This window comes from Sarcophilus harrisii, chromosome 4 (genome assembly GCF_902635505.1).
Source record: "Sarcophilus harrisii chromosome 4, mSarHar1.11, whole genome shotgun sequence".
NCBI lineage: Eukaryota > Metazoa > Chordata > Mammalia > Dasyuromorphia > Dasyuridae > Sarcophilus > Sarcophilus harrisii.
The window spans coordinates 19,982,913-20,008,272 of record NC_045429.1 but is presented as its reverse complement, the minus strand read 5'-3'; the positions used below and the strand labels follow the sequence as shown (position 1 = coordinate 20,008,272).

At 38.8% G+C, this 25,360-nt stretch overlaps 1 protein-coding gene and 1 long non-coding RNA gene across 2 annotated transcripts in view; one reads left to right on the top strand and one right to left on the bottom strand.

The window, feature by feature from the left end:
• Nucleotides 1–25,360, top strand: part of C8A (complement C8 alpha chain) — an 85,302-nt gene that overhangs the window by 30,265 nt on the left and 29,677 nt on the right. The window lies entirely within an intron of this gene.
• Nucleotides 7,039–23,507, bottom strand: LOC116423740. The gene is made up of 3 exons (XR_004234258.1): nucleotides 22,553–23,507; nucleotides 12,688–12,753; nucleotides 7,039–7,465 (listed from the first exon to the last, which is right to left on the bottom strand). It is a non-coding gene; the product is annotated as an uncharacterized LOC116423740 (long non-coding RNA).

Here is a 25,360-nt window from a genome sequence, read left to right as displayed (position 1 = left end):
CGCCCTTCTCTGCCTCCTGTTTCTCCAATTTTCTCTGTCTAGTTTTTTTCCTGTTTCTGTCCGCCCCCACTCCCATTCTATTCTCTGGCTCTCTGTCCCATTTATGTCTTTCTCCTCTCTTAATATTACTTTTTCACTGTGTCTCTGTCTCTTTTTCCCTCCCCCTCTCTTTTGTTTATCTCTTTCTCCATTCTCCTCTGTCTTTCTTTCTGCCTCTCATCTGCCTCCATGTCTCTATCTGTCTATCTCTCCTTTTTTTCTGAAAAAAAAAAAGACTAATTCCCTGCCCCCTCCTCCCCATCTGACTGGCTGTCATAATATTTGCTCCATTCAATGACCTTTTCCCAAACCTTCCGCAGGAAGATCGGCTGCTTTCAATGTCCTTGTGCATTGCCCTCCTCGCTCCCCCAGCCTGCTCCGCTGCTGCCCCCGCTCCCAGGACTGGCTTTACCTTTGATTCCTCAAAGGCTGGGCCTAGGCAGAGAAAGATTGAAAGCAAAAAGCATCCCTTGGCTCTGGGGAAATGTTTTGTCCTTGGGCTTGCATCAGATCCTCCGTGGTTTTGTCCCCGAGGATGCATGAGAGACTGTTTTCTTTTAATGCATCTTTTAGAAAAAGCCCTCCCTCCAAAATACAGAGGGAAAGTGCAGAACAGAAGCCCAGGGAAGGGTCTTGATTCATGTTAAGGCATCCGTCGACTTCAGTGACAGTAGAGCACGTCCAGAAGTGTTTTGAATGACAGCCTTCGTTTTTTTATCTACAGGAATCAGCAAGGGGTCTGGTACTAAAGAGTGGGTTCCCCCCTCCTTTTAAGGTTTTTATCATCACAGAAATATTGCAGAAGCCCTATCTTAACTGTCAGAGAAATCATATAGTAATGAAAGCCGAGAATGTGTCAGAATTGGAAGGAACCTTAGAAAAGGGAAAGGCGAGTCTGGAAAGTACCTTGAAACCAGGCATTTTGGAGCTGGGAGGGATTTTGGAGCCTAGAATGTCAGAGCCGGAAGGATCATGAATGGTATTGTCTTTCTCGACTCCATCATTTTCCAAAGAAATAAATTAAGGATGAGAGAAAAAATCCTTCGTGAAAAGTCCCTCCGGTTATTGGTGACTGTGAGGAATCAAACAGAGGACTCCTGATGTCCATTCCAAAGCTCTTTCCATTGCATTGCACCATCACAGGTGCGACCTGTAATTTTCATGCTGCCCCTGATTCTATTCTTTAGAACAGAGGATCCTGGGATCTGGCCAAGCCTTTCCTCTCATGGTTACAGAGTGAAATCATGGGGAAAGAGACAGGGCTATACTAAGGGACATCTGACATTCCTTATAATTCCCCAACCCTGTGATGGCATTGATGCTAAATGTTCATCCATGCTGTCCTCCCTCCCGTAAGAACCCATTTAAAAATTAGAATCTCCCCTAATTCCATCCTCTTTCCTTTGGATTCTCTGGGTGAGAACATAAGGGTCATATGGTTATCATCTTGTCCACTTTATGAGTTGACAAAAGAATCACAGAATTATGTAATCTGAAGATTGGGGATGACCTCGGGTGTTATCCTAGTCCAAAGCAGATAGGAAACACATTATCTTTTTTCAGTCTTTTTTTTCCCTGAGGCAATTGGGGTTAAGTAACTTGCCCAGGGTCACACCGTCAGGAAATGTTAAGTGTCTGAGACCAGATTTGAACTCAGGTCCTCCTGACTTCAGGGCTGGTGCTCTAACTACTGTGCCACCCAGTTGCTCCAGTCCTTTTTTTTTAGTCATGTTTGACTCTTCGTGACCCTATTTGGCGTTTTCTTGACAAAGATACTGGGATGGTTTGCCATTTCCTTCTTTGGTTCATTTTACAGAGAGGGAAACTGAGGCAAATAGGATGAAGTGACTTGCCCAGATCCAGCTAATAAATGTCTGATGCTGGATTTGAACTCAGGTTGATGAATCTTCCTGACTCCAAGCTAGTCACTGTATTCACTGTGCCACCTAGCTGCCTATATTCCTTCTTGAGCACACTTAAGAGAGCTCAAAGGAAGGGGTTCTCACCCCCTCCCACCATCAATTTGAACAGCTCTAATTAACAGGAAGTTTTCCCTAACATACACCCATTGCTCCTGATTCTTCTCTATGGGGTCAAAAAGAACACAGACAAGTTTTGTTGTTGACATGTTGTCTTGTGTCCTACAGTTGTTCCACATCATGAATTATTCACCATTTTTGTGTGTCATGGAGACCTTTGGTAGTCTGGTAAACTGATGCAATATTGCTTTGAACAATGGTTTATTGCTTACATTTATTATTAAAATGACAATTTTTAAAAAATCATCCAAATTCATGAACTCTTTAGAATCGGGGGGCTTAGATCCCTATTCTACAGGTTCCCCATAGCCTAACATTTGCTTGGACTGAAAATATGTTTAATGTGAACAATATTTCATATTTAGAGTATGTTTTAATATTTACAAAGAGCCTGTCTTTGGAAGCCTTGAGAGGTAGGTAAAACAAGTGACAGGTGTTAATTTCTCTATTTTAAGATTCTCTTCATTATAAATTCTCTAAGTTATGAAATCTCTATTTTATCAAAAATAAAACGGAGCTTCATATTAGTGAAGTAATAAAAACGGTTTTTGGACTGAGGCGACAATTCCCACGTCCTCTGCCCTTCTCAGACCACATTTGCTGCATCATGCTCAGTTCTGGGAGCCATATTTCAGGAACAAAATAAATCATCTCTAGACTGATCAGAGGAAGGAAGTAAATATGGCCAAGGGACTGGAGATCATGGTATATGAAAGTCAATTTACAAGCACATGATATTTAGTGAAAAGTCTTGGGGAGCAGGGGGTCATGCTGGTAGTGTCTTCAAGCATCTAAAGGACTATTTTGTAGAAGAACTGGACTACAACAAAGTGGACTAATTTGCTTGGTGAAATAGTAAGTTTCCCCTCCCAGTCCCAGACACCATGCTTCTGTTAACTCAGCCAAAGACAGTATTAGCTTTTGTGGCTACCCATATCATACTGTTGACATGTATTGAGCCTGCACTTCTCTAAAACCCCTCCAATATTTTAGACAATATCTCTTTTCTAGCTCTGGCCTCCTATCTCGGACCGGTAAAATTGATTTTTTTTGAACCCAAGTTTATGACTTCATATTGATCCCTCTGAAATATCATCTTTTTAGATTTAGCCTGAAGTTCTAGCCTGTTGAGCTCTCTTTTGGATGCTGTCATTCATTAAGTGAGCTGTGACTCCTGGTTTTGCATGACCTGCAAAGTTGATACGGCATGCCATCTGTATCTTTAATTCAAGTTGCTTGTCGATACAAAACAGCCCATAGGACCAAAAACACAATCCTGGAGTGGAGCTCTTCTTCCAGATTGACATCAAAACAGTGACTTCTCTTGGCTCCAACTACTCAATCAATTCAGATCCACCCAATTAGACTATTCCTGAGTCATGTCATTTAGACATTCTCTAATACAAAAAAAAGATAGAAAACCAATAACTTCAATGTGTGTATATTTGTCTGTTTCTAAACTGTTGACCTATAACACAACACTGAAAGTTAAATATATTTTAAAACTTATATAAAAAGGTAACACAAAGGATATAATGGGATGAAGTACTCTTTGATTCTAGAGTCATTAGGTAACCCCTGGAGTTTACTAAATAATGGAATAATATGGTTCCACCTTTGCTTTAGGAAAATCCCATTGACAGATAAGGGAAGATAGACTGGCATAGGAGAGACTTCAATAAGGCCAATTGGAAGTTATTACAAAAGTTCAAGTGAGTGATGATGAGGTGTGTATATATATATCTATATATATCTATATATATAAAACAACCTCGTCATCTGGTAACCAATATGGTAACCAAGTGAGTGGAGAAAATGGGACAGATGGGATGGATTTTGTGCAGGTAGGAATACAAAGTGATCACTGGAAATACTGATGTGAAGCGAAGGAAAAATGAGGAGTCAAAGATAGCACAGAAATCGGGAAGACTTGGGTGACTAGCAAGATGACCATGTCTTCAACAACAGTTGGTAAATTTTGAAAATGGGGGGGGGTTGGAGGAGAGAAAGAATAATGTAATGAAATTTGTGGTCCAGATCCCGAATCATCTATGTTTATTCATACTCTATGACCTAGTCATATCTAAAAGGTAAAGGGAAGAAGAAAGATCTTATACACTGGTCACTAACCCCAAATGCACAGTATTGTCTCAAAGAGGCACACGGCATAGCCACAGAATGATGATGAAAAGGCTAACTTGGGTGGAGGTCACCAAAGGCTCCTGTGCCAGTTTGGAGAATAGAAGCTAGCTCAATCTGTAACTACTCTGAGGAGCTAACACCAACTCAGAAACTGAAAAGTTGTGTGCTTTTACACCGGAGAGAAAGGAAAACATAAAAGAGAAGAGAAAGTATTGGGGAATAAGGGTAGGGGAAATTGTGTTGGAGATCTGCCCAGCAATGAAGTTGTATTTTGTACTGCTGATTGGTTGATCCCATTTCCCTTGGCATCAGGTCAAAATCTTTACATTAAAGACCACTGATCAAATGCACATCTCCCCATTATTTTTCCAAAAGAAGAGTATGAAATAGTCTTGCAAATGTTTGTTCTTCTAGTGAACACATGTCCGGTGCATTCCTCTTATCTACCAGTTTTCAAATATGGCCATAAAGAGAATCAAGACTTTCATTTTCAAGGGAGTCATGCTTCTCTCTTCTCAAAAAAGTTCCTTGCTTTCAATGAGTTCACATTCTAATGGGGAAATGCAAATAACTAAGTACAAACGAGAGACACATGGGACATTTTGGAGATTATTTCAGATGAGAAAAATATTTAAAGAGGGCTGGTATTAAGGGGAAGAAGAAAGAAGTAAAGAAGGACAGAACTTTAGGTATTGGGGAAACCCAGTGAAAATGCCTGGAGTGTCTTGTGGAAGAAATAGCCAGAAGGCCAATATCACAGGATAAAAGGTGCCTGTAACATATGTGTGTATGTGTATGCATGTGTGTATACACACATGTATGCATATATACACATATAATTATATATACACACATATACATATATGTTGAATGACATCTTGGGCTTTGTAGTTCAGAGAAACAAGTATTCCTCTTGAGAACTTGAGACTGAAGAGCTACCACAGATTATCACCATCTTAGAGCTGGAAGACAGAATTGACACACTCATATTCTTAAAAACACATACACACACACACACACACACACACACAGCCAGAGAGAAACAGAGAGAATTAGTTTAAGATAGTGTAAAAGAAGGAAGGGAGACTTTGGTACCTCAGCAGCAACAGCAATGGGATCAAGAGACTTATTGTGCTAAACTCAAAAGAATCAATAGCATAGGGCAACAAACAAAAGGAGAGAAGGAAGGGTTGGACTGCAGCAGGGAAAGGAGAGATGACGAAATTTCCCAGGACCCTGAGAAATTTCAGAGTAGAAGATAAAAGCTTATACTGCCCAATTGTCCCCATCTTTTCAAGGACTAAGAGAAGCTTTTTTTAAAGGCCTGCATTTTCCCCAACTTCCCTTCTCAGGGTTTGTCCAGTAACATATTCTACTCACTTATTTACATATGAATTTTACTTCATTATAAAGACAGCAGGGTTAAGCTAGAGACACACATCGATTTAATTATGGCAGGCAGCCCAAATCTCTGTCTAAATGCTAGGAATTTTCATAACTGGGGGCTCTGAGCTATCATCATTATTATATCTTTTTGTTTGATATAAATGACATAAAGCAACAGAGGAGTAGACCACCTTCATCTGAAAGGACATCATCTTGTGGCTGATTAAATCTCCAGAAACAAATTGAATAGGAAGGAGAAGGCTTGAGAGAGCCACTCAATTACACCTTCTATAGCATTTACTTATTCATAATTGCTAGTGTAACACATGCTAGAATTTTGCTAGTAAGAGGAGTAAAGCTCACTGATCCGTAGGTTATAGAATACAGTCTCTGTCTTGGTCCCTTCCATTTCTGCATCCTTTTTCAAAAACAGACACAAATATCTACCTTTTGTCATTCTTGTAGCAACTCTTCCATTCTCCACAATCTTTCAAAGATCCTTGACAATGGTTCAGTAATCACATCCACCAGTTCCTTCAATACTTAAGGAGAGAACTCATCTTGCTCACATGAGTTATTCATATTGCCCAGGTGACTTCAATGAGATCCTTTCCTTCTATCTTTTTAATTATCTTGAGTGCATACTTCCCTTTAGCCACTTCTCCCCCTTATCCTTTTCAGTCCAAAGATGACTCTCCTTGGCAATAAAAAAACCAAAGCAAAATAAAAATTGAGCAGCTTTGCCTCCCCTCTGAGGCCCGAGATTATTTTCTCATCCACCTTGAACAAGGGTCTTAGCTTTTATTGGATTTTAACCCTTCTTGGATTTTTCTTTTGTTATCGACTCCAACATGTATTTTTCAAAAATCCCTCTTGTCATATTTTGCTTTTATTTCCAGCTTCAGCTAATTCTGATACTGCTTACTGAAAAGCAAATCAACATCATGTAATTTTAGAGTTGGAATTAGCCTCTGTGTACATCTAGTTCAACTTAAAATTGAACAAGTGACCTAATTGCAGCAAATTCAATAATGAGGGGAAGCTGATGTACATATAGAGGTCAGATATGCTGCAGCTTCTTGGACCCACACATAAAATTTGGTTGATAGGTAAACACTGAAAGAGAAGCTCTGAAAGGGGCTTGAAAAGTCCTCATTCCAAGGGTTCTAGTCATCCCGGAACACCTCACTGCTTTCACAGCAGTTATCCATGGTAAAACTATCTCGGCAAGTGGGTTAAACCAGGTTGAGGATAACTGATATAACTCAAAAAAAACCATTGGCGAGTAAGAGAATTTCTACCCCAAACATGTGAAGACTTCCCCTTATAGAATGGGTGGACAAGAATAATTTATTCCATTTGCCATGAAGGTGACTGAAGTTTAGAGCTTGGTCAGACATCAAAGACACAAAGGTCATCCATTGCATCCAAGGCCATCACCAGATGACTTTGTGCAGCTCTGCCTCACTTCGATTCAAGACACTATCCTATTATATCTCCGGTCCTCTTTGAAAATGAAAGATGAACAACAAAGATCAGATAACTCATTGGTCTGCTTAGATTTATTTTTAAAGAAAGGAAAGAAGGGGACAAGCATTTATAAATCATCTGCTCTGTTGTCAGGCTCTGTGAAAAAAGATTTGTACAAAGGAGATATCTTTTCAATCTCATAACAACTCTGGGAAATAGGGGATATTATTATCTTTCTTCTACAGTGGAGGAAAAAGAGGCAGAAGCAGGTTGAGGAATTTTTTCTGGTTCACAAACTAGAATATATTGGGGGACCATTTGGACTTGAGATCTTCTGGACTTCAAACCTAGCCCTCTATCCACTCCACAATCTATCTGCTCTGAGGTACCTGTAGAAAAAACCAAAGTAACAAAAAATATGTCACAATCAAAAAAATCAAAATCACTTAATTAAAAAAAATTAAGTAGGTTAATTAAAACACTTACTATAGGCTACACATTGTGCTGAACAGGGACATAAAGATAAAAGTTAAATGATTCCTAGCTTCAAGGAGCTTACATTCTACCTACGGAGATTCACTACTAAGTAAATATAGGATGTGTTAGAAAATTACATTTTAGACAATTAATTTAAACAATTAGAAAATTGTTTAAGTAGTAGGTATTAAGATGGGGTGGGGAATGTGTACTAATAACTGGAAAACTCAGGAAAAGCCTCATTAGGATTGGTCCTTGAGCTAAGGCTTAAAGGAAATTAACCTCCAAGAGTGGCAGTGAGGAGGAAGATTATTCCGGGTATAATGCATAGCTTGAATTAAGGCAAAAAGATGGAAGACAAAATATTACCTATGGGTAACAGCAAGTAAGTCAATTTGATTATGTCACAAAAGTCATGAGGAAGAATAATATGCACTAAGCCTGGAAAAATATATTGGAGATAAAATGTTAACTCCCCAAATGTTAAACATGTTTTTATTTTTTCTTAGAGGCAAGAGGAATCCAGTGAAATTTTCTTGCTAAGAGAAGTGATGTTATTGTTGTTTAGTCATTTCAGACTCTTTGTGACCCCATTTTCTTGGCAGAGATAATTGAAGAGTACGTTATTTTTTTCTCCAGCTCATTTTACATATGAAGAAACTGAAGCAAATAGGGTCAAGTGATGTGCCCAGGATCACACAGCTACTTAAGTATCAGAAGCCAGATTTGAACTCAGGCAGATGAGTTTTCCTGACTCCAGGTCCAGTGCTCTATTCATTACACCCCCTAGATGCTGGAGAGAAGTCACAGGGTTATGCTAATACTTAAGGAATATCATTTTACAACTGGATAGAAGTTGAATTGGGGAAGGGAGAAAACGAATGAAGGAAAACCAACTATTGCAAAAACCATGGGGAGAGGGAATGAAAGCTTGTATCCTGGTGGTAGTTGTAGGAGCAGAGAGAAGGGACTGGATGAGCAAAAGATTGAGGAAGTAAAATTGACAAGGTCAGTGAGTGATGAGAAATAGGGTCTCTAAGATTACAATGATATCTGGAAGAATAATGGTATCTTTACCAGAAGTAAGGAAGTAAGGAGGAGGCTTGAATTTAGGGTTAAAATAATGAGTTATTTTGGACATGTAGAACCTGAGATGCATATGGTACAGATGGAGTTATTCAATAGACTGTTGAAGATGTGGAAATAGAGCTCAATAGAGAGATGAGTTTTGGACATGTAGATTTAAGAATTATATGCATAAAATATATAATTTATAACAAGTTTTAGGGAGGGGGGAGAGAAAGGAAGGAGGAAGAAAATCTGGAACTCAAAATTTTGTAAAGAATAAATGTTAAAATTGTTTATGTTGAATTGGAAAAAATAAAATATTATTTATAAGAAAAGAGTTATGTGCACAGAGATAGTAATTAAATACATGGAGCTGATGAGCTCACTGAGAAAGGAGAAATCTCAGGGCAGAGGACTGGACTGGATCTTTGAAAATTCAGAGGGACATAGAGAGAGACACAAGGAGACACAAGAAGACTAGGAAGAAAGATAATGGATGATATATATATATATATACATATATATGTACATATATATATGTACATATATATACTGATGTAAGAAGAACTATTGTAAAGGATTGGGAGAAATCAGTAGTGATGGAAAAGGTGTTAAATATACATGAAAGAAGGGATAACTGCTGGAGCAGAATCCCAGGGTAGTGGAATGGAGTAACAGGCGTAGAGTAAATAGTGCACTTCTGACTAACAATCAATAGAAACAATTAGCTTTTAGCAAAGGAATTTACTAAGGTCGTATGTTAAGGACAATTTCTACAAAATATTATTTCCAAAAACTTGAGACAAACTTCCTAACAAATTCATTCATTCATTCATTTATTTATTAATTTACTCATTCATTTATCTATCTATTCATTCATTCATTTTTCTATCTGTTTATTTATTTATATAGGGGAGTAGGCTCAAACTTAAGGGTACTATAGTAATGAGTAATCTTCCTAAAAGATACTTATTCTCCTGGAAGTCCTTTTTCTCTTCATGGAGTCCTCATGAAGCTCAGTTTTGGTTGAGTATCGGCTGATTGGGTTGCTCATGTGAGTTCCCACAGTCTCTTCCCCATGATCTGATCCTATATTGCAAAGATTGACTCTATCATGAGTTTATATCCAGCTCTCTTCACTGCTTCCAGAAATCATGTTCCTTAAAGCTGCTTTCTCCTTTGGGTCTCTGCTTCCTTTTGGTTCAGTAGCTCCCTTTCAAACTTAAATGGTTGATGTGGAGGAAGGAAGGAGAAGGGAACAAATTTGCTTTTCCACAGGCAAGAGAAGAAAAACATTTCTCTTCCTCCATAGGCAGCTCCCAGGTTCTAATCTTTCCCATTTTAAAATCTGAAATTTGCTCAGGGTTTAGCTATTCAAAGTACCCTGGGGGAGGCTCATTTATTTGGTCAGCTAATCCAGTGGTTCCCTCTTTGACTCAACCAGAGAGTGCTGGAATCTCATAAAGAAATTGCAAGATGTTAAATCTTGTTAACACATTAAAACCTCAGTCATGTGTGACTACATCAGCTGAACTGGGAGAGCGAATCACTGCCCCCTCCATGCAGGCCAGGAACCAACTGCCTTTCTCATCTGACTGGGGATTTGCTGATTATTCTCTCCCTAAACAGTGAACCTCAAAATGGAGATTTCTGCAGGAATTCTAATGAGAAAAATAGGGCTATTGCTTTCATTTAGAAAGCTTGAACTTCCAGAAAAGAATGGAGCAGCAGGGGGTTCCCCACAGGAGGCGTTCTCTTGGCATGATGTGGGCAAAGCCGGGGGCATTCAATAAGTGTTTGTTGAATGAATGCGTGAATTCATTTTTAAAAGCTCCCAGGGAGATGCTTCCTATTGACAGAAATTGATTGAACATAAACACTATATTTAGAATCAGACTATGTCCATATCATGGTGAATGTTTTCTATAATGCGAGGGTTTTGTTTTTTTTTTTACTAAAACTTATTTTTAAGGCAACAATTTATGATACTTGCATACACATATACCTATTTGCCTGTAGAGATGGAGCCATAAATCCTGATATATACATATATTTGTATATATGTATATATCAGGATTTATATATATATACACACACACACACACACACACACACACATATATATATATATATATATATATATATATATATATATATAGCTATAGATATACATACATATACAAGTACTGTATTCAGATAGGATGTAAGATCCTGAACAAGTTCCAGAAATTCTTAGCACTTTAGACAAATCTCTAAATTATGGACTGCTGAAAAAGTGATGATCTGTATTCTTTTACTTATTTATTTGTTTATTTGTAATCATGTTGGGAGAGAAAAATCAGAGCAAAACAAAAACAATGGGAGAAATTTTTTAAAAAGCAGAAAAAAGAAGTGAACATAGCATGCATTGATTTACATTCAGTCTCCTTAGTTCTTTTTCTGACTGCAGATGGCATTTTCTATCCAAAGTTCATGGGAATTGCTTTAGATCACGGAAGCACTGAGAAGAGTCAAAGAATTTCATAATCGATCATCGCACATTCATGCTGTCATTGTGTACAACATATTCCTGGTTCTGTTTGTTTTGTTCAGCATCAGTTCATGTAAATCTTTCCAGGCCTTTCTAAAATCAGCTTATTCACCGTTTTTTATAGAACAATAATATTCCATTACCTTCATGTACCACATGTTCAGCCTTTCCCCAACTGGGGAATTTTCCAATTCTTTGCTACAAAAAAAAGAGCTGCCACAAACATTTTTGCCCAAGTGGGGTCCTTTTCCCTCCTTTATGATTTCCTTAGGATACAGACCCAGTAGAGACATTGCTGGGGCAAAGGCTATGAACAGTTTGATAACTTTTTGAGCATATTCCAGATTGCTCTCCAGAATGGTTGCATCATTTCACAACTCCACCAACAATGCATCAGCGTCCCAGTTTTCCCACATCTCCTTCAATATTCATCATCATCTTTTCCTGGATGATCTGTATTTCTAGAGGGAATTTTCTCTCCTGAGAGTTCCCTATACTAATGAAATCATAGCAGTCCAGACCCTATCTTTATATACTATATAAATGTGTATGCAAGTGTATGTACATTTGTATATAATATTTATGATCATGTGTTTATATTATACATATAACAGCTTTGATATCAAATATTATGGCCAATAGAAGAGGGGAGAGAAGATCCTCTCCAGAGGACAGTAGCTGGATTCTTCCCTGGCTGTTGGCTTCTACCTTGGCTGTCTCATACTTTCTATACTTTTGAGGATCAGCCTAAGAGAGCCAATCATTACCATACTATTCTGTTCTATTTGTCTATTTCAAAGTTTTTTAAACTATGGCTATTGAGTCACATAGCTGAAGGTGTGGGTCACAAAATTATGATTTATTATCATAAATGTTTGGTTTGTATACCTATTTAATATGACCATATACCTGAGGTCATTTCAAAATTTCTTGGCTGAAAAGGGGTCACTGTGAGTGGAAATATTTTAAAAACTGTGATCTATAGTAAAGGGATACTAAAGTGATTACATTTTGTTAGCACATTAGCACCTCACCATCTGTGATTACCTTCCATGACTATACCAGCAGAGCTGAAGGGAATGGGATCAGTCCTCATAAAAATATTTCAACTTGGAAAATAGGATTCTAGGATTTAAATGACAAACAAAAAATATTTGTGGAAATGAGCACAAAATCTCTAAGCCCCTACTACCTGCAAAATACTATCTCTGTGGAGGAGCTACAAAGTTTAAATGAGACATTATCCTTGCTATCTTAGATACAGTATGTGAAGGGATAATATGTACATACTCAATTATATTACATACACAGTTATATACCTGCCAAATTGATATTCCTAAAAGGCTGATTTATCTATGTAACTCATCTACCCTAGATACCTCATTGACTCCCTATTGTTTTTTAAGTTAAAATAAAACTCCTCTATTTAGCATTGGTTGCCATTCAAAATATGGCTTGTGTTTATCCTTTAAGACTATTTATATATTACTTCCCTAACTAGTCTATTTATGATATTGCCTATACATAAATTTCTACCTTCCATCTTGGTGGTTTTGTATAAGCCGTCTCCCATATCTGTCATTTTGTCTCTGGAACAAAGGCCTATTTTTGCAAGAAAAAAAATATTTGGTAACATTTAGTTATAAATCATGGAATAGCACAATCTCTGAACAATTAAAATTTTAAAATACCCAAAAGAGAGAAGCATGCTCGTTGTGAGTAAATTACAATCTATTGAAGACAAGGACTTTTGAAGAAATAGTACAAAGGATGTCAAGAACATAAAAAAAGATGGGCCTCTCGGTTGCAACCATGAGAGATAATTGATGCACAGTCCATGGGGGCCATTGCTAAGTATGTAATGTCAAGAGATCTAGAGGACGGCTTCCAAAAGAATGGGTAGATAACTTTTAGAAGACTAGTAGAGACGATAGCTAAGAATCATATAGGACTGGTGGGTATGTATTGGTCTGGGCTGATTACAGTATTCTATTCTAGGAAAAGATATAGAGTCTGCCTTCAAAGTTCATTTATTCTAGAAAAGCAGATGAAAACATAATTGAGAATTTGGGAAGAAATATGTGGTCTTGATCTTAAATGGCATTATTTGTAGAACAGTTAGGTTGGCATGGACTGCAATGTTTGGGGGAGGCTTTAGGGAGAAGATGAGGAGAGATGAGACTTCAAGGCCAGCTCAGATTTGGATAACAGTTTGTATTGATGTCTGAACAGAAGCCTAAAATAATGGGAAGAAATTTTTCTGTTTGAATGCATGTGAAAGTTTTGGGCTTGGACACAGAAGTTAGAGTCCTGCATCTTCCACTTGGGGAACTTCCTAGGGGGAAGTTTCTTCACACCTGAGTCTCAGTTTCCATAATTGTAAAATAGGGCATTAATAAGACCTTAAAATATCTATCTCTTAGAGCTCTTGTATTTTCTCAAATTTTTCAAGATCTAACAAGTCTCGAGATCAAGCCTATAAACATGATTTTATCTCTATCACCTATCTGATACAAGCTATTTGATACAAACAAATTGTCTCATCAATCATGTGACAAGCATCAATTATATTTCTAGGAGGTTCTAGTCACTGTGATGGGTTCTGTGCATACAAAGACAAAAGGAAGCAAGCCAGTTCTTCAAGAGCTTATATTGTATAATAAAGAACATCTTATTAAGGTAGATAACGGGATTATCCAGAAAAGATATAGACTAAGGGATCTGTTCATTTCTTGGTTGGGTTTTATTTTCTTTTTGATGGAGAGGAAAGACTAGCAGTTGGGAGCTACCAAAAAGACTTCATCTAAAAGCCTTCCTTTCCTTATTTGTAAAATGGTAACAATACACGTACCCTCTACCTCTTAGACCTGCTAGGAGAAAAATGGCTTGGTGGTTTTGAATTGCTATTTGAAGGTGAACTATTATACAGCACTGATAATCACGGATCCATTCTATGGTGGGGAATCCCACTGAAGTCTTAAAACAATTGTGTAAGCTCAGCAAGAAGAATAAGGATTAAGTACTATTTCAGAGGGAAAAAATTAAGACTCAGTGAGTGACTTACACCTAGTAGTAGCTGTAGGAACAGGACTTGTGCCTGTAATTCTGGTGTGATTCCTACTTCAGTTTGGTATCATTATACACAGGGGAGGAAGGAAGGTATTCCAGGGCAGGGATTGGTGGGAACATTGGTCTGGGAGCAAAGATGAGCCTCCTCTTTGGGAAACTTTTTAAAAAATAGCTTTTTATTTACAAAGCATATGTATGGTTAATTTTTCAACACTGACCCTTGCAAAACCTTCCATTGCAAATTTTCCCTTCCTCCCCCTCACTTCCTCCCCTAGATGGCAGGTAGTCCCATATATGTTAAATATGTTAAAGTACATGTTAATTCCTCTTTGGGAACCTAACTGGAAAAGAGAACTCAATCGGGGAGCTGTAGAAATGAAACCCTAATGCCTACCTAGGATCTCACAAAATTGGAATTTCCTCACTCCTCATCCCTTAGAGCATTTCTTTGAGCTAACAGAATATTTCTCACCTGAGAATCTTTTCCTTAAAAATACGAGAACAAAGTCAGCCTTCACAGGCTGAGAGATGAGTGGGGGTAAAGGGAGCGTAAAAGCAATTGCATTTTGGGCACAATGTCTACTAGCAGAGAAATGGCACTGGGTCCTCCCCAGCTCCAAAGCCTATCTCCAGTTGCCATGGTGACGAAGCCACTGAGCAGTGGACATATTGATTGCAGGTCTCTGAGAGCCCAGGCCATGGCCCTCGTTTACATGATGTGGAAACCAGAGTTTTAACTAGCATGTGGTGAATGGTTTTCTCCCAGGATGCTTATATGGGAGAGGATCATGGCTCATCTCACAATCATTGGGTGGTAGAGCAACTGATATCAACTATTTTCTCTGCAGTCTTATGTGACACTCCCCTACTGGTACCCTTGTTTGCTCAACCCCTTCCCCAACTGAATGTCTTCTAGGGCCTGTTCTTTGCATTTTGGGGCTGTGTGTCCTGGACCCTTTGGCAGTCTGCTGAAGTTTATTCATCCATTTTCAAAGTAGAACTTTTAAATACATTAAATAAAACACACAGGCACAGAGTGAACCAATTCTAGTGAAATAGAGCTTTCAAAAATATATTTTAAAAATACCAAGTCCACGACCCCATGTTAAAAACCCCATGCTCCAGGAATAGTAATTGCTAGTTGGGGCAGTAGGGTATGTTCAGGGAAGACTATTACCTCGAAGGAAGAGCTGCTGAATGCTTTTCAGTGTTGTTTTCCCCTTTTGTGGTCTACCTGATCCCTCTAATTCTCACCTGGGGCTCTGAGAGTCTATACCATGCACAGTGGCCACACCCCGCAGAAGGACTAAACCAGGTTGAGAGTAACCAGGAGGTCTCAAACCCCATGGTGAGTTGGGGGATGTTTACCCCAAGCATTAAAGATTTTCTCTGGTGGAACAGGAAGATGAGCACAATTTGCTCTAGTGGTAACAAAGGCCCTGGGATGGGCTCTGTGGAGCTCTTAGAGCTGGATCGGACACCAAAGACCCCAAGATTATCGTTGTATCTCAAGCTATCATCTCTCATTTGGACTCTGTTCTGCCACTGAAAAACTGAAAACGGATGACTTCATGCAAATCTGCCTCGCTTCAATCCAATTTACAAATCAAAAGACGTCATCACCATACCATTTTACCATTTGTAGCTATGGTGACAGACAAGTGATGAAGCAGCAGGTGTAGAGATGCTTAGAATCTTGCATGCAGGTGGCCCAGACCATAGAGTAGCAGCAGTGGGATTCAGAAGTTCCCTGGGTGACTGAGCAGCCTTTTGCGGATGTCACTGGCCACTTCATAGTGTGAGGAAAGGTACCCCCAAAGTTGTCTGCTTACCTAAGCTACTTAATGCAGCAGGATCCCATCCTGTGCTTGGAACACGCAAAAACGTCTTCAAAGATGGTTCCACTGTCCATCAGTATGTGGAGCAGGAGCATATATCTTGACAACACAAAATCCAGTAGACCCAAAAGACAAACAGCTCTTGTTGTGAGAGAGCCCAGCAGGTATCCCCTCCAAATAGCAGCCCTGAGTAAAACAAAGCTGGCAAATGAAGGCATCCATCACAAGATTGATGCATGCGTTGCCAGAGCTGACTCAGTGTTTGGGAAGCTCCTTAGGAAAGTGTGAGAGAAAAGAGTAATCAGACTGACTACCAAACTGAAGGTGTACGAAGCTGTTGGGGGACCTCATTGCTGTAGGTCTGGAAACCTGGACAGTCTACCAGCTCCATGCCAGGAAACCGAATCGCTTCCATTTGAATTGTCTTGGGAAGTCTAGAACAGCTGGAAGCTCTGGGCCCTCCCCTACTATTATCCTTGGATCCAAATGGAAGGTGCCTTCATTGTTATTCTCCTGCACGTTAACATTAGAGTACTGGATCCTGACATGGGGGAAGGATTAGAACAATTGAAAGATGCTCAGGAGAGGGACTGAGCCATTGAAGAGTGAAGGGCAACTGGTGGGGAGCTGAAAATCATGTCCCTCGGGCTGCTATGATGTTGCCATCTGGGACACTACCCCAGGGGGACGCACTCTCCGGAGACAGCACACTTGTCTGCGATTGGGGAGAAAACCACAATGGAACAAAGGGAGACAAGTAGTCAGAAGAGCTGAAAGGCTTGTGTTTATTGTGAAGAGATAAATAATGCATCACACCTGCTGCTTTCCACCTGATGGCTTTTAATCTTAGGAGTGACAGAGATTTGCCTTGTTTCAGCTTTCCAGTAGGGGAGGTTTTTGCAAGCTTGTTGAGTCTGCCTCAAAGCCATGTTTATGTAACAGATCAACTCAACCATTAGAATTACAGGTAACTCATAGGTCTGGAGAACTGAAGCAGGAGACAGAGCTGCTCAAGGAAGCAGGATTCAATATCATTTGGGACTCATTTCGCCAGTCTGAAGTTTCAGATCAGAATCATAAATCAGAGAATAGTCGAGAAAGAAGAGACCTCTGAGCAGCAACTGTCAGAGCTAGAAGGAACTCAGAATAAGGAATGGCAGGGCAGGGAAGGAACTTAGAACAGAGAATTTTAAAATTGGAAGGGACTTAGAAACATAAAATTCTAGAGGCGGGAAGGATTTTGCTGTTAGTTTTTGATAAGACTAGTGTGATTTTATTGATGTAGGGAGGATCCAGGGAGTAAATTTCTCTATCAACATAGGTCAACACTTGCACTGAGCAGTTAAGTGACTTGCTCTTGTTAAGAAGTTAACAAATTAAGTTCTTGGTCTTGTGTCAGTTGTTAAGTGATCCAAACAGTATTTGCCAGAAGTAAAACCTTCATGGAGCACTTCCTGAGCATGTATCCAATTATCTGTCCATTATTCCACACTGCCTTGGGACATCAAATGTTAACAACTCAATATTAGAAGGGACCATCAGAGAACCTAAGAGATGGAAGAGACCTCAGACTCCATTAGTCTCCAGGGGTCCTCAAACTATGGCCCGCGGGCCAGATGCAGCAGCTGAGGACGTTTATCCCCCTCACCCAGGGCTGGGCTATGAAGTTTCTTTATTTAAAGGCTCCCAAAACAAAATTTTTGTTTTTAGTATAGTCCAGCCCTCCAGCAGTCTGAGGGACAGTGAACTGGCCCCCTATTTAAAAAGTTTGAGGACCCCTATTTTAACTTTAACATGCAACCCCAAAAGGTGTATCGGCTCTTGCTGAAGACCTAAGGCAGTCTCTAAGGAGAAAAAAAGTAAGGTCTAATCTGGCAAAAGTCCCAATTTTTGAGAGAGTTCTTCTAAAGGGTTCAGAAAAATGTGTAGTAGAATCTATTAATAGTCTAATATTTTGAAGGGGAAATTGGCTTACAAAGGCTGGGACTCCATCAAAAAACAAAGTCCTAAAAACTCAATCAGAAATGATTTTTGTGAGAATAGAATATGTAGCTGCCTCAATTCAGAGGTAGGAATGAAGAGGGAGCTCATAAATAAACTCACTTTAAAAGGATACATGTTGAGTTACTTGAAAAAACAAACAACTGAAGATAAAGGCAAAAGACTAGGATGCTGAAAGACTGAGTGTTGAGCAGCATTCTTTATCATTTAAGATTGGTCATTGCATTGACGATAGCTTTTAAGTATTTCAACATTATTCATTATTATAATATTGTTATTGCATAAATTCTTTTCCTTGCTTTTTTCACTTTATTCTCCATCTATTCGTACAACTCTTCCCAAGTTTCTCAGAACTTGACCTCCTCATGTTTTCTTATGGTACAGTAGTATTCTATTATATTCATATTAATGGCATATTTTTGGCATGGCTAATGTGGGAATTTGTTTCAATCGATTATGGGTATTTGCGAAAAAGGCTTTGTTTTTATTTTTTCAGTGGATGAGATCGGCAAAAAGAAAAATGCTTAATTGAAAAGATAATTAAAATAAAATCTCAGTGTTGGAAGGGATCTCAAAGGCAATGAGCTAATAAGCTATCATCCAATTTCAGTGAATCTGCATTTGCCATCTCTTGGAGCAGCCCTTTCCACTTTGGGAAAACTGTGATCTTTTTTTCCTAACATTCTAACATCAATACAAAATGTGCCACTATCCTATTATTGATCATAGATCTCTCCTCTGAGACCGAGCAGAATAAGACTAATTGACAAATCTTTCCTGAGTTTTCTCCTTTCCATCCAGGCTAAATCCCTCTACTTCCTTCAACTGATCCTCAGATGTCAAGGACTTGAGTCACTTCACCATTCTGGTTGGCTTTTTTTGGATGACCATAATTTTGCAGTAAGCACAATATAATCCACACTCAGGAGTATATGGCAGACTTCACTGTCCCTACTTATCCAAAAGGAGACCCTTTTCCATTTGACCTCCCTGTAAAATATCATCATGATGGTGACAAACACCTTTGACTTGCACATGTCTCCATGCATGATTCCTTGTTTGGGATTGGCAATCAGAAAGTCATGAAAAAAAGGTAGTTCCATGATTATATCTTGTGCTTTAACTAGCACGTGAAAGAAAAGCAATTTAAAAGCTGTATTTTGTTCTAGCAGGTCAAATGCTTTTTAAAAACAAGCAAATGGTAAATACAATGGGATCTAATATTCTTTTCTTGAGTGTGGGATGGTGGAGAGGACACTGAATTTGGAGCCAGAAAATATGGATTCGCATCCCACTGTTGACATGGATTAATGATGGGAATTTAGGCAAGCACCCTGACTTCTCTCGGCCTCAGTTTCCTTACCTATAAAATCAGGGTCTTGAACAGGATGAACTCCAAGGTCTTTTCCAGCTCTATAACTTTGATCTTAAGATCAATCATTCCATTATGAGTCTGTGAAGATGTAGACCGCTGGAGATAATAATGAGTGAAAGACTGCTACTTCCCTTCATATTTTCATCAAGGATATTCTCAATCAAAGCATGTCTACATCATTCTCATAAAGATTTTATAGAGATGAAAAAGATGAGAAAAAAATTTATAGACTCACAGGTCAGTAGCTACTGACATTTTCTCTTGATTGCCTTTTAGGGGAAAAATAATACTGCCCTTGATATTTTTCTCCAAACGTTTGGTATCTTTCTCTCCTTAGGCTGTCTTGAAAATCAATTCTTTGATGGTTCAGAAATGTACTTGTGATTTTTCCATGCATACATGACTTGATCCAGACATTTTTCCCTCACTTCATCTTCTTATAAACAATTTCTATTTCTTGAAGATCAGAGGCGTTAGAGTTCAAATGTGTTAGTTCCACAAAAGAAAATGTTTCTTGTTGGATTCAACGTGGGAAGAAATGAACTCCTTGATTTTTTTTTGAGGAATATATATATATATATATATCTATATATCTATATATATATATATATATATTTATATTTACTTTTTTCCATTTGGAAGTAACTTACTTTTTGCTTCTGATTTTATTTATAGCACAATTGTCAATATTTATAAACTTAACTTTTTTGCACTAGTATGTCAACCCACTCACCGCTCATTGTACACGAATCTCACATTTACAGGTTCACTTTAATTAAATTTAAATTTCTACATAGCCTAAAAGGTAGCCTAAAAACCTTCATTGCATTTTCTATCATCCTTCCCACTATTCTGTCACCTACTTTGTAGAAATTTGTAGAAATGGCACGTGTGACTAGGAGATAGTATTCTTGCTTTTAACAGCAGTTGAAGAATTCACCATCTAGTACATTTTCCTTTTGGTGAAGAATCTTTCCATATTTATACCATAGTCCTTGAATAGTAGACCAAAACTGTTACTGGGAATATTATCAATCATTTAATTAATCAAGTAGTAAACATAGTGCTTTATTAAGTACTATGTGCCAAGTACTGTGCTTGTTGCTTAGGATGTAATCGAAACAACCAATGTGTCTCTCCCATTAAAATATTCCTTGCAGAGCAAAGTTAAAAGGGTGTGCAATCCACCTATGTGGGATAGTCAGTTGAGTTGAGCTGTAGAGAGCTGGGGCTGAGTGTTGGTGTTCTTTTTCTAAAACACAGCCAGATGATAAAAGAGTTCAGATCTTTTATTGTGTCCTTCAATATAGCCCGGTTAGCTCAGAGGCCTATCTCTCTGCTTGGTTCCAAGAAATCTTGCAGCTTTGTCCTTTATTGCCTCAGCTCAACTCCGACTTGTGGCTTCTCAATCTCCAACTGAGGCGAGTAGGCTTCTGTATCTGCCAGAGTGCTATGGCTCTGACCCCAGTCGATGTTCCCCAGAAAACTCTCTCAACTGGCTTACTGGAGCTGTATTTATGCTACTTCTCCGAGAGTGGGATTGTGGGATATCTCCCAGCGTGCTCTCTGGCCCTAAGGGAGGTGTGAATTCAGATATCTCTTTCTAAACCCTGAATTCTCCCAAACCTGTGAACTCCATTGAGTACTTAGAGACTTATGAGCTCTCTAAAGGTGTGAACACAAGCATTGTTTCTATCAGATCTAATGGCTTAACACTTTGTAAAGATTCCAACAGATGAGGAGAAGAAAAATGGCCAGTTGGACTGAAACACAGAATAGGGAGGGGAAATATGTACAACAAATCTGGAAAGCCATTTAGTGCTACTTTATGAAGGACTTTTAAGAGCTAAAGAAGAATGTCTATTTGATTCTACAAGCAATAGAATGCTCCTGGAAGTCATTGAGTAAGGAAATGATGTGATCAGATCTGAGTTTAGAAAAAATACTTTTACAAGACTATATAGAATGGTCCTGAGGGGTGACTCAGTCAGGAAAAACAATGAAGAAGCTGGTGCAATGATATAGATGAGAAGTGATGAAGACCTGAGCGAGGATGGGGTCTGTATAAATGCAGAGGTATCTAATGGGAGGTTCTGACCGCTCCAAAATCACCTATATTCTCACTTGCTATTCAGCATGGGTCTTGTTTTCTCAATAAGAACATAATCTCCCTTTACAGGAATGGATCTCAGAAGCTATCTTGTCCAACCTCCTCATTTTCTTTATTAATAAACTAAGGGACCCAGAGAAATCAAGTGGTTTCCCAAGTTCACATAGCAATAACTCTCTGCCTTCAATTCCCAATCCAGCATACTTTCTGCTCTAGCAGACTACTTCTATTGTCTGAAGTCTAATATCTGAAGAAGAATTTTAATTTAAGTTGTTCTGATCCCAGCCAAAATTAATTTTGCTATTTAACTACCTAGTAGAACTTCAAGCATCCCCAAAAGATTTCAGAGAGAGATATGGCTAAAGTATTAACAATCAATGAAAAAGCATTTGTTAAATGCCTACTATATCTCAAATTTTGCTCTCCACTGGAGATGCAAATATAAAGAGCAAAGAGATCTCTGCTCTCAGGGAGGTCATATTTTAGTGTGGAAGGCAATGCACAAAGGGAAGCAATGATCATGGTATATTATGAATTATGATCAAAAAGTTTATGAGGAGGGCGGGATGGTAAGTGTGACTGAAGGAGAGTGGATTGACACAACCCATCCAGGAACAATGACCAGGTTAATTGGATCAGGTTCATGGTTGCAGAATTACTGGGGAAGGAAAGAGGAGAAAAAGGAAGATGGTGAGAGGAGATGGCAAGAGAGTTGGGACTGAAGTGCATTCTAAAAAGAAGTAGTTTCCCTCTCAGGTGCCAAGCAAAAATTTCTCTAGAAGAGGGGAATTTTTCCATTCAGGGTGAAATTATACTATGACAGTAGTTGCCTATTATGCCTGCTTGTAAAGCCACTCATGCATCTCTTAAGGTTGCCAAGAGTATCACCCATATAAGTAGTCAACATCTACTAGAGTTTGAGAACCTGTGTTGTCTTAGCTCTGACTCCTCCATGGATTTGTGTCTTTACTTTGCTGTATATTATACAACTTTAACTAGCCGTCTGACCTGGAGGAAGTGACTTCTTTTTGGGATTAAGTGTACTTGTCTTCTAAATGAATGAGTTGAATTAGGTGATTTCCAAGGTCCATTTTTGCTCTCTGTTATAACCTTCTCTCTCTGAAGTCTCTGAAAGCTCTGACATTATTCTAAATTCTATGTTCTCATATCCCTTTGAGGACTAACATTCTATCTACTAACGTGCTTTGTCTCAAAGTCCATTCCATGTCTCAGTCACTGTGTACCAATCAAATATAGGCTGTATGATGTTTGCTTGAACTGACAGCCTATTATAGCCCATCCATAGACCTTTTGTGAACCTAATTACTCAACAGAAGCCTCCTAACTCAATTAATCAGCTGGTAACAACTTTAATTTCTGAGACACTCCACTAAACCACTCACCTCAGTAATCACTCGAGTTTCTGCCAGGGAGCACATCTCACCCACTTTTGTTTATAACTGTTGAAATATTTTTAATCAAAATAATTAAATATGCTAAGTTTCCCTCAATTAGTAATACATTAAAAATTAAAAATGCTTAAATGAAGGCTGGCAGAGAAAAAGCCTTTTGCCTGAAGCTGAGTGCTGGTACTTAACCAGTTAGTTCCCTCCTCTTGGAGCTGAGTCTCTCAGATCTGATTCAACCACTTCAGAATGGTGTTTTTTTCCCATCTAGGATTTTTCCAAACAATAGCACAAAACATTTTAGTGTTTTTATAGATCTACCCAGCAGCCCCTGGCATGAGGGGAGGAGAGAGCTTGGGAGCTCTCTCAGCTGATGAACTATGTGACATTAAGCAAGCTATCGCCTCTCTTTGGGGCTCCATTTCTGGATCTATCAAATGTGGAGATTCAATTAAGTGTTCTCAAATGTACCATCCAGTTCCTCCAATTGCATGCTACTCTAAAAGAGAGGAAGTATGGTAGCAACAAAGCAGCTATATTTGCAGTTAGAAGAGTAGAGACAAACATTCAGATTTTGGTCCCGATACATCTTAGCTTTGAGGCTTTGGGTAAGTGACTTACCCTTATAAATGAGCTTCCTCCTTTATAAATTCAGGATGAGGATATCTGAAAGTAGCTGGGATCCGTACTCTCTTGGCAATCTTACCAACTCCCATGGATTCATCTGTAATCTTTATGCAGATCTCTCTCAATCATTCAACCAGTATTTAATATGTTTTTTTTTCCATATCAGATACCGGGGAAAATGGGGCAGCCAGATGGTTCAGTGGATAGAATGCCAGATCTGAAGTCAGGAAGACCCCAAGTTCAAATGTGACCTCAGATACTTTTTAACTCTGATCTCACAAATTTGCTGTGTGGACAATTCACTTCACCTCATCAGTTTGCCTCAGTTTCCTCATCATAAAATGAACTGGGGAAAGAAATGGCAAACCACTCCAGTATCTTTACCAAGAAAATCCCAAGTGGCGTCATGAAGAGTCGGACGTGACTGAAAAATGATGGAAGAAGAACTGAGAAAGGGATTAGGCTACAAATTACAAAAGTGAGACAGGGCTATTCTTGTTGCGCTTATATTCTACTGAAGGAAGACATTTTCATAGATAAATATAAGGTACATGAAAAATACATTGTGATGTTGAAGAAATCATTGGTAGCTCAGGGAATGAGGAAAAGTAGGTGGTGATTGAGCTGAAACTTAAAAGAATCTGGATGGGAAAAGAATTCCAGGCATAGATGAGGGCTTGGACTGAGGTGGAAGGAAGGACATGAATATGGGCACTGGCTGAGAGTGTGGACTATGTGAGGAGAAATCATTTGCAATCATTCTATAAAGATAGGGAAAGATCTCAGCTCAAAAAGGCTATGGTCTCCCATTGCATGTAGGACCATCACCAGTCATCTTAACCCATGTCTTACCACTGGACTTGGATGATCTGGAGGAGAGAGTGAAGAGATTGCTCAGCTTTGCATCACTAAAATTCAAATCCCTTGCAAGACATCACCCAGGATGTCATTGATCCTCTTTGAGAAGGAAGGATGAACAACAACAGAAAAATAGGTTAGAACCACGCTGTGAAGGGCATTGAATAACAAAGAGAAAAGTTTGCATTTTAGTGTGAGGCAAAGGGAAATCCAATTCTCTATCCTGAGCTTCATTCCCTAATATCCAGGTCCTTGCTACTTGTCTCTACCTAGGTATCCCATAAATGTTTTCAATTTATATATCAAAGAAAGAACTCATTTATCCTATAACCCGACTCCTTATTTTACCTTCTCTTTTTTTTAGTAAAGGGCACACCCAGTTTTTCAGGTCAGCCAAGTCCACAACCAATGGACTTCACTTTTAGTCATTCATTCAATCAGTTTTTCTAGGCTTATTGATTCTAGCTCCTCGATATCTTTTTTCTACTCACATCACAACCACGCTAGCAGAGCGTGGTTCATCAGCTCTGATTAAGCTAGTATAATCCCTACATCACTGGATTTTCTGCATCCAGTCTCTCCCACTTCAAATCCACCCACCATTTTGTTTAGATATTTCAGACACGTCTGACTCTTCATGATCCCATTTGGGGTTTTCTTGGCAAAGGCGGTGGAGTAGTTGGCCATTTCCCTCTCCATTTCATTTCATAAATGAGGAAACTGAGGCAAAAAGTGAATTCCTCAAGATCACATAGCTAGAAAGTATCTGAGACTGGATTTGAACTCAGGAAGTTGAGTAATCTTGACTCCAGGCCTGGTGATCTGTGCACTCTGATGTCATCTAGCTGCCAGGTATTTTTAAATATTAAATTCAGGCTTTCCACCCTACTCCTCTGCATTGACTTTAGGATAAAATACAAATTCC